The sequence below is a fragment of the Gigantopelta aegis genome, unplaced genomic scaffold, assembly GCF_016097555.1.
Source record: "Gigantopelta aegis isolate Gae_Host unplaced genomic scaffold, Gae_host_genome ctg4289_pilon_pilon:::debris, whole genome shotgun sequence".
NCBI classification, from domain to species: domain Eukaryota; kingdom Metazoa; phylum Mollusca; class Gastropoda; order Neomphalida; family Peltospiridae; genus Gigantopelta; species Gigantopelta aegis.
In genome coordinates, this window is record NW_024533782.1 from 1 (window position 1) to 14971 (window position 14971).

The following is a 14971-nucleotide window of genomic DNA, read 5'->3' on the forward strand; positions in this document are numbered from 1 at the left end:
AGACTAGAATGTTTTTACACCGCTGTCTTCAGTTTCGTAGTCTAGAAGAAAAAAGTAGAAATACTAAGAAACACCAATATGAGAGAGCGATGGTTTACTGAGAACTGAAATCATAAACGACGAAGACAGTAATCTTACAAGGATTAAACAACAAAACTGTGTATTAAGGTTAATCATGATGTCTGATACTGTCTGGCATATACGTGTGTTTACCCTCGTTTTATTAACACATTTCTCTCAAGGTCTGTATATTTATATTTTTATTTATTTATATATTAGCGAGCGAGAGCGAGAGAGAGAGAGAGAGAGAGAGAAAGAGAGAGAGAGAGAGAGAGAGAGAGAGAGAGAGAGAGAGAGAGAGAGAGAGAGAGAGATGTCTTTAGCAAATTAGTTAAATATCTAATTCCGTGACAGTAAACATACACTACACACACATACTACACACACACTACACACACACCACACACACTACACACGCACTACACACACACTACACTACACACACTGCAGACACTACACATACTACACACACACACTACACGTACTACACACACATACTACATACACACTACGCACACAATACGCACACTACACGTACTATACACACACTATACACACACACACACACTATACACACACACTACACACACACTACAGATACACTACACACACACTACACATACACTACACACACTACACACACACTACACGACACATACTACGCACACATACAATACACACTCTACACACATACTACACACACATTACACACACACTACACACACATACTACACACACACTACACACCACACACACACACAACACACACTACACACATTACACTACAAACATGACACACACACACACACACACACACACACACACACCTAAAACACACGAATGTTCATTCTTCCTTTACACTAACAGTTGTTAATAAAGTGAGAAACCTATCTACCATGGCATTGTATGCCTTCATAGTGTCACGGTTATCTTATAATCTTATCAATCCTACCTTTCATGATACTGTATCCTACAGCATAATTGTCAGACTTATTTGTAGGGATGCTTCAGTATACAAATACAGTATGATTCTAATTGTAAATAATATCTGTTATAATACACTATACCTGTATTGGCTTTATCTCGTTCTCTTGACCTCTCTGTTGATAGCTGTTTAAAGAGGATGCACAAAGTTAACTTCATAACTCTGATATGACCTATATGTTTCGATCTTTGAATTGTATTGTGCCTGCTACGACTGGTACAAAAGGAGACTGATGGTCGGATAAATAAACTGGTCCATCTATACTTATCATTCCACCCCTGGTGTATATCATACATAATACGAAGTTTAAAAAAACAAACACAATACCACCAAAAGCAACCGCATTTTATTTTTTTAATCCATATTTTTGCAGTTAACACGTTTATGTTATAAACATAATCTGAAACACATACTTGTAAAATGTGTGTTATCCAATAAGCTGACACATGCATATGCTTTAAGATAACCAAACATTATTACATTATATTATATTTGCGTTATTTCAGCTAACAAGGCCTGCCCAATTCAATCAACAAAACCAAGTAATTTATCAGGTATGTTATACAATTTACTAAACAGAACACCTGATATTTTACACACTACTTTACAATAAATGTACCATATATTCTATTAACTGATGTTGTTGAAGCGATACAGGGAAATATTCAGTGTTGGTGAATATTGAAAAATACACGTCTGTGCTGTACAAATAGTTCGGCAATTTGGATGATAAAGATGGCTTCTTCTGTCTACTATGAAGTTTGTAAAAATGTGTTTTGTTTAACGACATCACTAGAGCACATTGGATGTCAAACAGTAATCTAACTCGTAGTCATCAGATGAAACCCGCTACATTTTCCTAATGCAGCAATGGATTTCTTATATGCACCATCCCACAGACAGGATATCACATACCACGGCCTTTGATATACCAGTCGTGGTGCATTGGCTGGAATTAGAAATAGCCCAATAGGCCCAATGACTGGCATTAAGCGAGCGCTTTACCACTGGGCTACGTCCCGCTCCTATCGAATATGTGCATTTGTCAATTATATCCATATCAGTTTTATAAAATTATAGTCTTAGAATGCCACATGAGATCATGTGGTTAACCCAAATCATGACGTTTTTTCTCTTTTGTTTTAGGATTGGTTTGGTTTGTTTAGTTTTGTTCGTTTGTTTTCTTTTTGTGGGTGTTTTTTTGGGGGGAGGGTATTTTTATTATTTATGTACAGCTTTACTAGGTTTAGTCAAATATCTACAGAATAACTTTCACGGGTTTAACTATTTACTATTGTTGTTGCTTTGTTTGTTGTTGTTTTGTTGTGTTTTGTGTGGGGGGTTTGGTGGGGTTTTTTATTATTATTTATTTATTATATTATTATTTATTATTTATAGTGAGCACTTCATATTTGTTACATTCACCAGGGCAATATCTCCAAAATCAATCATATTTAAGTAGATGCGTGTATCTGTATTTATTTTGTTTCGGGGTAATATACGTATTTTCTGAGTTTCGAGAAGGCTGTCGAAGTAGTTCCTAATACACGCACGAACACCATACATATATATAAGAATTGACCGCAATTATTTTTTGGTTCATGCAAGTATGAACCGAAAAAACTATGCGTAGAGGGTCATAGAAAAGTGTGCACATCGTTTTTTCGGTTCATAATTGCATGAACCAAAAAATAAATGCGGCCAAATCTTATAATTAAATGTATATGCATACTTTAACAATACATAACTGAATTTATTTTGTTTAGCTTTAAATACGCCTGTAGTAGTGTGTGTGTAAACTTCATTGATACTTATGTCGCGTAAGAATGCGAACGTTCATTCACTAATATTTGAATCAGGTGATTTTGTGTAAATGACGTCATTTCCTCTAGCTGCTGTGCATTTTTACGGATCATTTAGTTATATTGGAAGGAATTGTCCTATCCGTGTTTAGTTTATATTTTATGAAAGTAAATGAAGGGAACCTGTCTAACATTTATGCTGTCGGTGGAACCGTTTAATTTTCGCAAACAGCTGTTGAACATCGCTTACTTGCAGGCGTGACGTTTCCTACATGATTTCTTTGGCCAACGACCCAGTCTCATGTCATCATTAGCGAAGAGGTTTTTTTGTTGTGTTTTTTTTTAATCAATGCGTATAGATCCATGTCTACTCTGCTATAGCATTTTCCATTAATTTATCGTATAAATTTTTTGTAGCTTTTACGTGTGTTTTCTTCAAAATATCTAAATATGATTGCCAGAATAATCCGGCTTGTTGCACAAAAGTAGTTCGAGTCAGTGGGGGGTGGGGGGGGGGGGGGAGTAGTAGGCGTGGCTTAATTTTTGGGGGTTCATCGAGATATGAACGAAAAAAGTAAGCACCTCTGGACCAATCGGTTTACCGTAAAGTGTATGGACACAAAGAAAATTTAATTATATATATATATCATGTGAGATATGCTGAAAGATTCAGACCTTCATATACTTTGCAAATGTGTACACTGGCTGTAATGATATATACCATTAGAAATTCTGTTCAAACTTTTTCTAGGAATGTAAATATGACACGAAGAAGAAAGAGCAATTCAGAGTAAATATATCTTTGCAATGTCAATATTATTGAACAGTACACATATGGTGTTCTCCTTGTGCTGTAAGCCAGGAACAGGGATCAAACTCCTAACCCTAAGTCTCGCTCATATATCGTGTTTGTTGAAGACTGGTATCAGACACGACCGTCATCATTAGCGAAGAGGTTTTTTTGTTGTGTTTTTTTTTAATCAATGCGTATAGATCCATGTCTACTCTGCTATAGCATTCAAATGACATTTGGCTGGGTCAAAGTCCAAATAGCACTTAACTTTAAATAGCACAATTAATAATACAAATCCTACCAAAAAAACAAACAAACAAACAAACAAAAACACCCCAAAAAACCCGTAAAAACGAAATAAGAAAAAGAAGGGGAAAAACAACTTTTTATTTTGCCAGTAATTGTGACTGCACATGTATGTACCGGTTTCAATAATAAAGCGCATGTGGGATTGTGAATTTGGGTTGAACTTTAATGTTGACACGGCAGGAATAGGGTAAAGTGGCTATACCCTTATTGTAAGTAAGGCTGAAAATCTAAACCCTTGCCATTCGCTGATAAATGGACTGATTGAAATGCTGTACTTATTGTAGGTGATGGGCAAACACAATGAGGAAAATTCAATAAGCCACTATGTTCCAAACATATAGCGTAACTCTATATCAATACCAAACACCAATGGTGAAATTATTGAGTTTGGTCGTGCAGTTTGTGTACTACTTTATGATTGAATTACAGTTTAGATCGTCCTTAATCTCGATTAAAATACACCACGTCACTGTAATGTCTCAATGCTCCATTATTGTTCAGTAATGGAGCGATGATTCCATAACACTCCATTATTAACTTGTAAGTTATTACAAGTCCCTGAAATATAGTATGGGACAGGTTTTACTTAAGTAATCAATACTTAAAATGTTCAAAGAACTGAACCAACAACACAAAGCCATAATCAAAAACGTTTACTCCGAAAATATCCGTACAAGCTGTCAGGACATTAATCCGTATAGTTATTTTGTTATAAGGAAGATAGGAAGGAAATGTTTTATTTAACGACGCACTCAACACATTTTATTTACGGTTATATGGCGTCAGACATATGGTTAGGGACCACACAGATAGAGAGAGAGGAAACCCGCTGTCGCCACTTTATGGGCTACTCTTTTCGATTAGCAGCAAGGGATCTTTTATATGCACCATCCTACAGATAGGATAGTACATACCACGGTCTTTATTACACCAGTTGTGGAGCACTGGCTGGAACGGGAAATAACCCAATGGGTCCACCGACAGGAATCGACCCTAGACCGACCGCGCATCAAGCGGACGCTTTACCACTGGGCTACGTCCCGCCCCCTTTTGTTATAACGTAACACACACAAAAATCTCGATATCGTAGTTTAGTTTCATTTATAGTCGTGTTCCAGTTCAACGTCGATATAGGTTAAAATCCGAGAGAGATATCCATTGCTATTTTATTCCTGTTTGACAATCCTTGAATAAAGTTGTGGCCCACGATTTTCGCTATATCTGTAAAATAAAACATGCAAATGATATAGTAGTAATTTCATTGTCGAAAATGTTATGAATTTAAACGAAAATTAAAGAAAGAAAAATGTTTTATTTAAAGACGCACTCGACACATTTTATTTACGGTTATATGGCGTCAGACATATGGTTAGCGACCACTAAGATTTTGAGAGGAAACGCGCTGTCGCCACTACATGGGCTACTCTTTCCGATTAGCAGCAAAGGATCTATTATTTGCGCTTCCCAACAGGCAGGATAGCACAAACCATGGCCTTTGTTGAACGAGTTATGGATCACTGGTCGGTGCAAGTGGTTTACATCTACCCACTGAGCCTTGCGGAGCACTCACTCAGGGTTTGGAGTCGGTATCTGGATAAAAAATTCCATGCCTCGACTGGGATCCGAACCCAGTACCTACCAGCCTATAGACCGATGGCCTAATCACGACACCACAGCGGCCGGTAAACGAAAATTAAACCAATATATTCAACTGTTCAATATAGACTAGTTTCAGTTCATTATGTTTTTCAAGATTCAGTTTATTCAGTCAGAATAAAATTGTCACAAAACCGCTAAAAACAAGTTCCGCTGATTAAACATTTGATGTAGACTCTCAAGCATAGAACATCGGGTTCAAATTCAAGCAGAGGCCTAAATGTGGAACAACAAATCACCGAACATAGTATACTAGTTGACAGTGACAAACAAACTCCCTTCACCAAATTGCCATTCATAGGGCAGTACATACCGCAACCTTTGATTGTCTTGGGTGGGATGAATAATACCGAATCCATCGACGGCGATCGATCCTGCGACGGACCCATCACGCGTCAGGCGATATTTATATCAAAGAAAGAGCTACGTACATTCAAACCGGGAAAGGGGGCGGGCGAAGGGGGAAGGGAGTTGTCACGGGGATTCTATAATTCCCGTAACTGAATAAAACACGATTATCAAAATCTCTCTCCTAACTGTATATCTATTAGATCTCTCTGTAACAGGCTGTTAAACCCTAGTATGGCTCGTCTCTAGGTATGATCAGAGATACGATCTTATATAAGTATATATTATTATAGCACGTTAGTTCTCTAGAAACACAACAAAAACACAATACACTTTGGAATCTGTATTAATCTACGCTGACAAATGTACAGCCGTAGTAGTTAATTAATAACAACAATAATAACAACCCAGAACTGATCACTTAATTAGTTAATCTCTAGGTGTCTAGTTACACAATATGCGAATCACTTCACCGTTACACCACACCCACACGTGTGATAATTGAGAAACGCTTCCAGGAGAAGTTAATTAATAAAGGAATTACAACACCATTCCTAACTGGTTAATTTTTAATTAACCCTTACTACTCGTTCAGTAACGTGTGAGAATTTAGAAACGCTTCCAGGGGAACTTAATTAATAAAGGAATTACAGCTCTATTCCTAACGGGTTAATTTTTAATTAACCCTAACTACTCATTCAGTAACCTTGTGACACAGAATTAATATTGGTACCTATCACAATAAAGACAATAACCTACAGTGTACCTAGGTCCTCTAGGATGACTGGCTAAGCTTTATATTACCAAATACTCATATACTGTTAGAACAAAAAGTCTACGATTTACTTCGTCAGATGACCGAAGACACCGTCTAAAGAATATTGGTATAATACAGTATTAAAATATTTAAAAGTCACATCAATCACATCAAGGTTATACACAGAGCAGAAAATTATATTTACCAAAGTCCAAACGGACTAACGTTCCCTCGGAGCCTTCCTATTCGTTCTCCTCGATATCTCTAAAACACTAGCTATTTATTATAAATCAGGATTTTGCCTGGGGGTACAAGGCGGTACCTCACGTATCATCTCAATTTCTACCTCTACTAGAGTCGGTATATTTCTCTCTGATCGTCAGTCTGGCTGTCGCCAACCGCGAGCAATCTCCTGGCCATAAACAGCACTACCGGAGATATTACGTAACTACTAGCCACATGGCCTCCGCAGCTGGACTAAGTGCATATTGGAATGTCCGATCGCGCGAAGTATTACATAACAAGTTGCCCACCTGGGCTACGGGCAATAAACTGCACACGGCCCTCTAACACAATTAAAATCGCCACAGGCGAAACAAATTTAAGGGCATGTTCCGTGACAGGAGTAATTATAGTATTAGAGATGCCTTAATATACACTGATGTAGGCGTTTGCCTATCAGCCATTTTAACCATTTTATTTTGTTTCACTGTAAAGACATTTTTCAAACCAAATCATCAAAACAAATGTATTTATAACTTACTTTTTGTTCTGCATCCCGTATAGTTTGTTATTCTGCACAGGATTACGGAAACCACACACACGTTGTTTTCGACATTGTTCCATTTGTAACATTTCTGATAATTCACAAGATGCAGTCAGTTCTTCGTCGGACAGCGTTTGTTCGTCATTTAAAGATTCAAAATGTGATATTGTACAACTCCTACCATTATCATCGAACGAGCATTTCACTAATTTATCATCATCATGTAACAAGTTCAGTATATAGTATCTTTAATCATATCCGAGTGGAAAGTACAGTCTTGGTATGTAAAATCAAATTTAATAAATAAACAGTAGCCAGAACTTGTCGACTCGTCGTCATTCATGCCACAACTAAACAACTCAACAAAATAGCGTTTTAGTTGCACGTGTCTGGACTTCACCCATGCACGTGATCGTTACACTCCACATGGAACGTGTTTTCATTGCATGTGCCTTAAGTAATGGAGACTTATTTATCCATGTGAATGGTAAATTACACATGAACAGTTCGTGCTAATGTTACCGTAAAAGGAAGACGACAAATGAGGCTGTCTACGAGGTAGCAGTATTATAACAGTTGTTTTAATTAATACCCCAAAGCCTACTTAAATAACCTACCAAAATCACTAGTGTTAAACTGCATACTTACATATATTGATATAAAGCAATTATTTTTTGGTGTATGTATTTTAAGTAGGGGAATATCATCGTAACTCTCCATTTCTGAAAAATAATGAGACTCGGCCCATTTGAAGAATGGAGCGTTACTCGGACATTCCCCCTTTACGAAAACAATCCTTCTGAATGTTTAATCTCACTGATTCTGGATACACATCTTTATTTCAATGTTTCACTTGTAATTGTTCACGAACAAGTTTTGCTGCATACAGCAGCGATCATTTCCCTTTCTGACTCTTTCTTACTATCGTCTGTCCGTTCGTTGTACCACTCATCACTAACTATGTACGATGTCATGTTTTTGAAGTAAATCACACCCTTTCTACCTGCCACCTGCAAAACGACAAGATCAGTGTAATGGTCAAGGAACATTTTTCAGTTTAAACTATGAGACATATGGGCATGGAGATCACTCGACGTGTATACTTCTGATTCAGCTTCACTCTGTCGCCAATGACATGGGGTTTGGAACCAGTTATGCATGTCCTATAGGACCGTGTGTTGTAGTTAATCCGAAAATGTATCTGATGAACGCTTTATAGCAACTATTATGGTATCTGGCTTCTACATCCACCAGATCTAAACAGTATCTGAGTCATTCCCTTAAGCGGCCCTCACATATCTGTTGCGGCGCCCGCGCGACTCCTAAAACAGGCCAAAAAGGGCATTTTCGCGAGGTGTCCGGCCGGACGCTGCCCAATTTCTATGGGCTCCGCTGCGATTTTTAGGGGTCGCCCGAACCCCGCAGGCGTGAAAACCTGACTCCCAAATCTGCGATTTTCCAAGCACAATTTTAGGTCGTGGCAATTCCGTAGACACAGCGCTACGCCATGCGACCTGCCGAAAACCGATCGCGATCGGTGATCTGGCGGCCACTTGAAGATTTTGACGAAAATGATTGGAGAAAAATCCGCCGGGCGCCGTGGGATTCTCATGGGCCCCTCACGGCCACCCTACGATAGCCTCGCGGATCCCGGGTGATTTGTACAACATCGTCCGGGCGCCCCGCTGGTCCCGACCCCTCCCTCCCCGGCGGCTTCTAAACGGCCTCAGAAATAATGTACAACTTTAGGTTAGGTCAGGTCAGGTCATGTCAACGGGTTTAACGTGCACATTCGGAACAAGCTGTTGTAGCGCACGCCTGTCCAAGACAGGAAGGGGGGGGGGGGGGGGTAGGTGGTTCTCTTCTCGCTTACGACTTGGCACAAGGAGAACCGAAGACCGGCTGTGGCTGCCCGAGGTAGAGGCGGAAGAGGCGACGGTAATAATTTTGAAATTTCTCAGAAGGAGAATTAAGCTTTCGCGGCTCGACTTGGGGATCCTTCACTTCGCTTGTTTTTGTCAGCGAAGTGAAGTTTTCTACTGGGATGTATGCGGCCATTGGAACCGATTGAATGCTGGAACGCTTCTCGTTTCGACAGTCGGCACCACCAGTTTGGATTCTTTTTTAGCGAGATTCCTTGCCTCCACGTCATTTCTACGGCTGACAATGTCGACTTGTTTTTTTCGTGACTCGTATGACGGCCATTCTGCAGAACGCCACGGTTGTTCGCGTTTAGTCTTTACATGTCCGAGCCTGTCCTAGCAGCACTGGAAGAGTGACCGCCTCACTCTAAGAAGAAATAGGAAACGGGGTCGGCCCCTACTACTCTTTTCTAGACTTTACTTTGTTTTATTGTGATACCATCTCGTATCCTCCGGAGTCGGGCCCGTTCGCACCACTTTACCAACCCATGCCGACTGGACTATACCCTAGTCTGATTCTCTCTCTCGTTCAGATGGGTCCGGCTTCTCAAGATCTGTATTTCAGCACAGCACTACACCTTCAACGTCTATTGACTGTCAATCTAGGGGTTTTCTTGACGGGATGCAACCCAACTTTTCCCTACAAGCTGTGCACCCTAACGGCCTTAACGAGGCCATTCACGTGGACATATATAGATTGGACTTTAAACGTTAAGACCTTTGTTCAAAAGTTAATGTCGAAATTACTTCTTTTTTTTTTAATATTATTAAATAGTCCGATCCTCTCTTCTTTCTCTTATTTATTTTTGGACTGTCCTTCTAAAATGCTCCAAATTATATAAATATTCGACCGAGCAGTTAATTCTTTTTATTTTTGACTTGTAACTTGTTTTCTTTCTTTCTTTTTTTTAATTCTATTAACTTTTTTACTAATTGCTATTTTCAAAATTCTGCCCATTCTACCCCCCCCCCCCCCCCCCCCCCCTCCATCCGAGTCAGGCCACCGATCTTATCTAATTTCTTTTTGACCACCCGATCTAATCTAGCGACCAAATTTAATGAGTAGAATTTTCTTTATACATTACATTAATTAGAGATGCGTATCACAATTTTAAAGGCCCACTATTTAATTTTTGGATGTAAATTTCAAAATTGTTCCCTTAATTTTTTTCTGTCCCGGGACAAGCCCCTGGCTATCCAGAGACAGGTCCCGGGACGGACATGCTCGAAACTCTAGTGGTATATGAGCATGTAAAAATTATTCGCACTCGATAACTTCCAAGTTTGAGTAGGGGGGTGTCTGTGGTGGACCGGTCAAAAACTCTGCCATCAGAGAACCTGGTATAGTAGAACACTGAAGTTTCTAAACTAAATCTTTTATCTATCTGGATAGAGGCTATGGATTCCTGGGAAAAATGGTACTCATACATGGACAGTTTACCCCCGACAAAGAGAACACGTCTCAGTTCGGGGATAGGGGTGGGGGTGGGGGAGTTGGAGGTTTGGTAACTATTTTGCTTTTCTTCTTACTGTCTTTATCTTGAAACGTTTCATAGACATCCTTATCTAAAAGATTGTATCTATTAGAAACAGTAATATTATACTCACCCATGTTTTCATCTGTCTTGAGGGTTACCAAAGGTGGGACACGACGTTTCCTGGCTCCCTCGACATACGGTGTGGGGGAAGGTACTTCTTTTTCTTCTTCTTTGTTTTAGCTGGTGTCGGTGGTGGTGTAGGCGACCTTGGTGACCCGTTCTCTTTTACAGCTGTAAGTTCTGGCTGGGCGCTTACCTCGCCGTATAAAACAAACTCAGGAGTTGGAATGGGATAATTATTTTCAGGGGATCCGGCTGTCCCGTCCACCGGGCGGACAAAGATTGGAAAAAACTTTCGTTGAAGATTGACAAGTCGGGTTCGGTATTATAGGAATTATGGAGCGCATCAGCCATAATTCCGCGGATCTGAGTGAGAAATTGCGGTGGGATGGGGATACCTGAGCCAAGTCCCGAGGGGTGGAGGCATCCAACGGTTGTTTTGCTATTTTAGGGGTGCCGCCTAACTCGTCGCACCACTGGAGCTGTTTAAACGGCGTTTTATCTGTTAGCATTTTATTTTTAACATCTGTTTCAGTCATATTATCATCTTTGGGAGAGGAAGGACAATTATTTTCATTTACTATTTCTGACACGTCAAGACTGGCGTTAGCTGTCATGGCGGCCGGTCAAAGTTCAAGTTGTAGTTTTGTAAATTTTTCGAAATTTAGAAATATCTATATAATGACACTTTAATTTATACGGCTAGCGATATAGAATAACTGTCAATAAAGTCTTAAATAGTAGCTGGCACTACTAAAAAAAACAATAATTAAGAGTTAAGAGTTAGATACACAAATACTTTACAAGATTAAACAACAAGCGGCCATTATCGTGATGATGATAACTTGTTTAACGTGCCCATATACCACTTGGGTTTCGAACACGCCCATCCCGAGTCCGACCTCCGATAAGATCGGTGACCTGACTCGGGATGGAGGTAGAGTTGAAAATGGGCAGAATTTTGAAAATAGCAATTAGTAAAAAGGTTAATAGAATAAAAAAAAAAAAAAAAGAAAGACAAAAGTTACAAGCCAAAAATAAAAAAGAATTGACTGCTCGGCCGAATATTTATATAATTTGGAACATTTTAGAAGGACAGTCCAAAATTAAATAAGAGAAAGAAGAGAGGATCGGACTATTTAATAATAAAAATGAGAGTAATTTCCACAAACTTTTGAACGCAGATCTAAAAGTTTAAAGTCCGATCGATATGTCCATGTGAGTGGCCTCGTTAAGGCCGTTTGGGTGCACAGCTTATAGGGACGAGATGGGTTGCATCCCGTCAAGAAAACCCCTAGATTGACAGTCGATAGACGTTGAAGGTTTAGTGCTGTGCTGAAATACAGATCTTGAGAAGCCGGATCCGTCTGAACGAGAGAGAGAATCAGACTAGGGTTTAGTCCAGTCGTCATGGGTTGCTATAGTGGGCCCGACTCCGGAGGATACGAGATGGTATCACAATAAAACAAAGTAAAGTCTAGAAAAGAGTAGTAGGGGCCAACCCCGCTTCCTATTTCTTCTTAGAGTGGGGCGGTCAATTTTCCAGTGCTGCTAGGACAGGCTCGGACATGTAGAAACAAAACGCGAACAACCGTGACATTCTGCAGAATGGCCGTCATACGAGTCACGAAAAAACAAGTCAACATAGTCAGACGGAGAAATGACGTGGAGGCAAGGAATCTCGCTGAAAAAGAATCCAACCTGGTGGTGCAGACTGTCGAAACGAGAAGCGTTCCAGCGTTCATTCGGTTCCAATGGCCGCATACATCCCAGTAGAAAACTTCATTTCGCTGACAAAAACAACGAAATGAACGATGCCCAAGTCGAGCACGAAAGCACGTGCAGTGTGCACCAGCGAAACAAACACGTCTTACCGCGTGGAGCTCCAGACCGGGAATGCCATTATCGTTATCAAGAAGACGGGCTGAGGACATGAAAGTAAACAGTTTTAAACGAAAACTCGATCCTAGATCGAACACCTTCTGAAAAAGAACAATGGCAATACACAATAGCAATTAAATTCCGTCTCCGCTGGTAGTTAACAGATATAAAGTCGCTCGAGGCGTTAAATATTCTTCCAAACTAGTGAAGACGACCTCTCCCAACGGTGGCGAAGTTGAAAGTGGCGGGAATGTATGTGTATAACTTTATACAACGCATCTATATATACTCGAGGCGCGGACGCCGGGGAAAAAAGCCCGACATCAATCGCCAGTCGCCCGGCCGGGCTCCGCCAGCACGCCTACCGATCTGTTCTTTGATCAGCCGGCGCCCGCCATGTTATCTAGCGGCGTCCGGCCGACGTCCTGGCGGCCGCACAGTCTTCACTGCGATCCAGTGTTCAAAGGGCACCGCCCGGGCCCCGTCTAATATGTGAGGGCACACGTCGCAGACATGAAATTCGCCCGATTCATCCACGGGCTCTTAAATTTTGGTCTGTTTGTCACTGCTTATTTAGAACATATATATTATTGCAAATTAGATGTAAATTAATAAGGTCACAGCAGCACAACGTTTACTGACATGTAACTAAACGTGCTACGGCGACACTACAAAATTGGTGTACGCATCCATAATCATAAAACAACACAAAAAACACTTAATAAAGCAACTTTACATTGAAAGCTGCCCAGCATTCTGAAAAAAAATTGCCATGTACTATTTTAATATAACGATATTCCTTTTGAAAAGACACAGCGCCTTATATTGATACGCCATTTGAACATCGAGTAATGGCTGACTGGAATTAAAGTTGCGTATGCAGTGTATAAAGACACATTGTGTTAAGCTTGAGAGAAAGAGAGAGAGAGAGAGAGAGAGAGAGAGAGAGAGAGAGAGAGAGAGAGAGAGAGAGAGAGAGAGAGAGAGAGAGAGAGAGAGAGAGAGAGAGAGAGAAGGAGGAAGGGAGATATCACACAAATATACCAGTGATCAAAATATATTTTTGTGAAAGAAGAACCGGGATATCTTCGTGTGGATTGAGTAGTGGAAAATACGCTGACTGTAAGATAAGTACGACGTATAAGTGAAAGTCAACATTCAGTGAACTCATTGAACTATTTGTCGTTCCAGCCAGTGCCCCACGAATGGTATATCAAAGACCGTGGTACGTAATGGTGCATACAAAAGATCCCTTGCTACTAACGAACACATGTAGCGGGATTTCTCTCTAAAACTCTAGCCGATGATTAACAAATAAATGTATTCTAGTGGTGTCGCTAAACAAAACAAACTTTAAACCATCCATCGATCCTTCCATACTAACCCACCCACCTACCTGCCTACATCCATACATACCTACATCAGTACATGCAAACATATATAGTAGATACACGCGCGCGCGCGCGCGCGCACACACACACACATACACACACAAATATCTACATATTTACACATCATAGTTCATAATATTTCTTGTGATATGTCATTCATGAATCACTGGTTGGAATAGGCAAACTCAATAGCTTCACCAAGAGAATCGACCTTTCATTGTAGCCAATTTCAAATGAACGAATTACAACCGAGCCAAAATCCCACTCGTTTCGGCACGCACTGTTTCAAAATGCCCACATGCCTTTAAATTGTGTAACCAGAGCCCCACGACTGGTATATCAAAGGATTTTATATGTGCCGTTCTGTGGGAAAGTACATAAAAAGACCCTTTGCTGCTAATAGAAAAATGTGACAGGTTTCCTCTCAAGACTACACATGTACGTGTCATAATTACCAATTGTTTGACATCCAACAGTCGAGGGGGCGGTACGTAAATAAAATGTGTTGAGTCGTTAAATAAAACATGTCCTTCCTTCCTTCCCTACTTCCAATAGCCGATTATTAATGAATGTGCTCTAGAGGTGACGTTAAAAAGAAAACGATTTGAAATATTTAAGCAAGTGTAACAAAGTATATGGCATCTCTTGGTGGTATTGGTCCAAATTGGGACATCTTGGGCAGTTGGAACATTTTGGGCTTCAA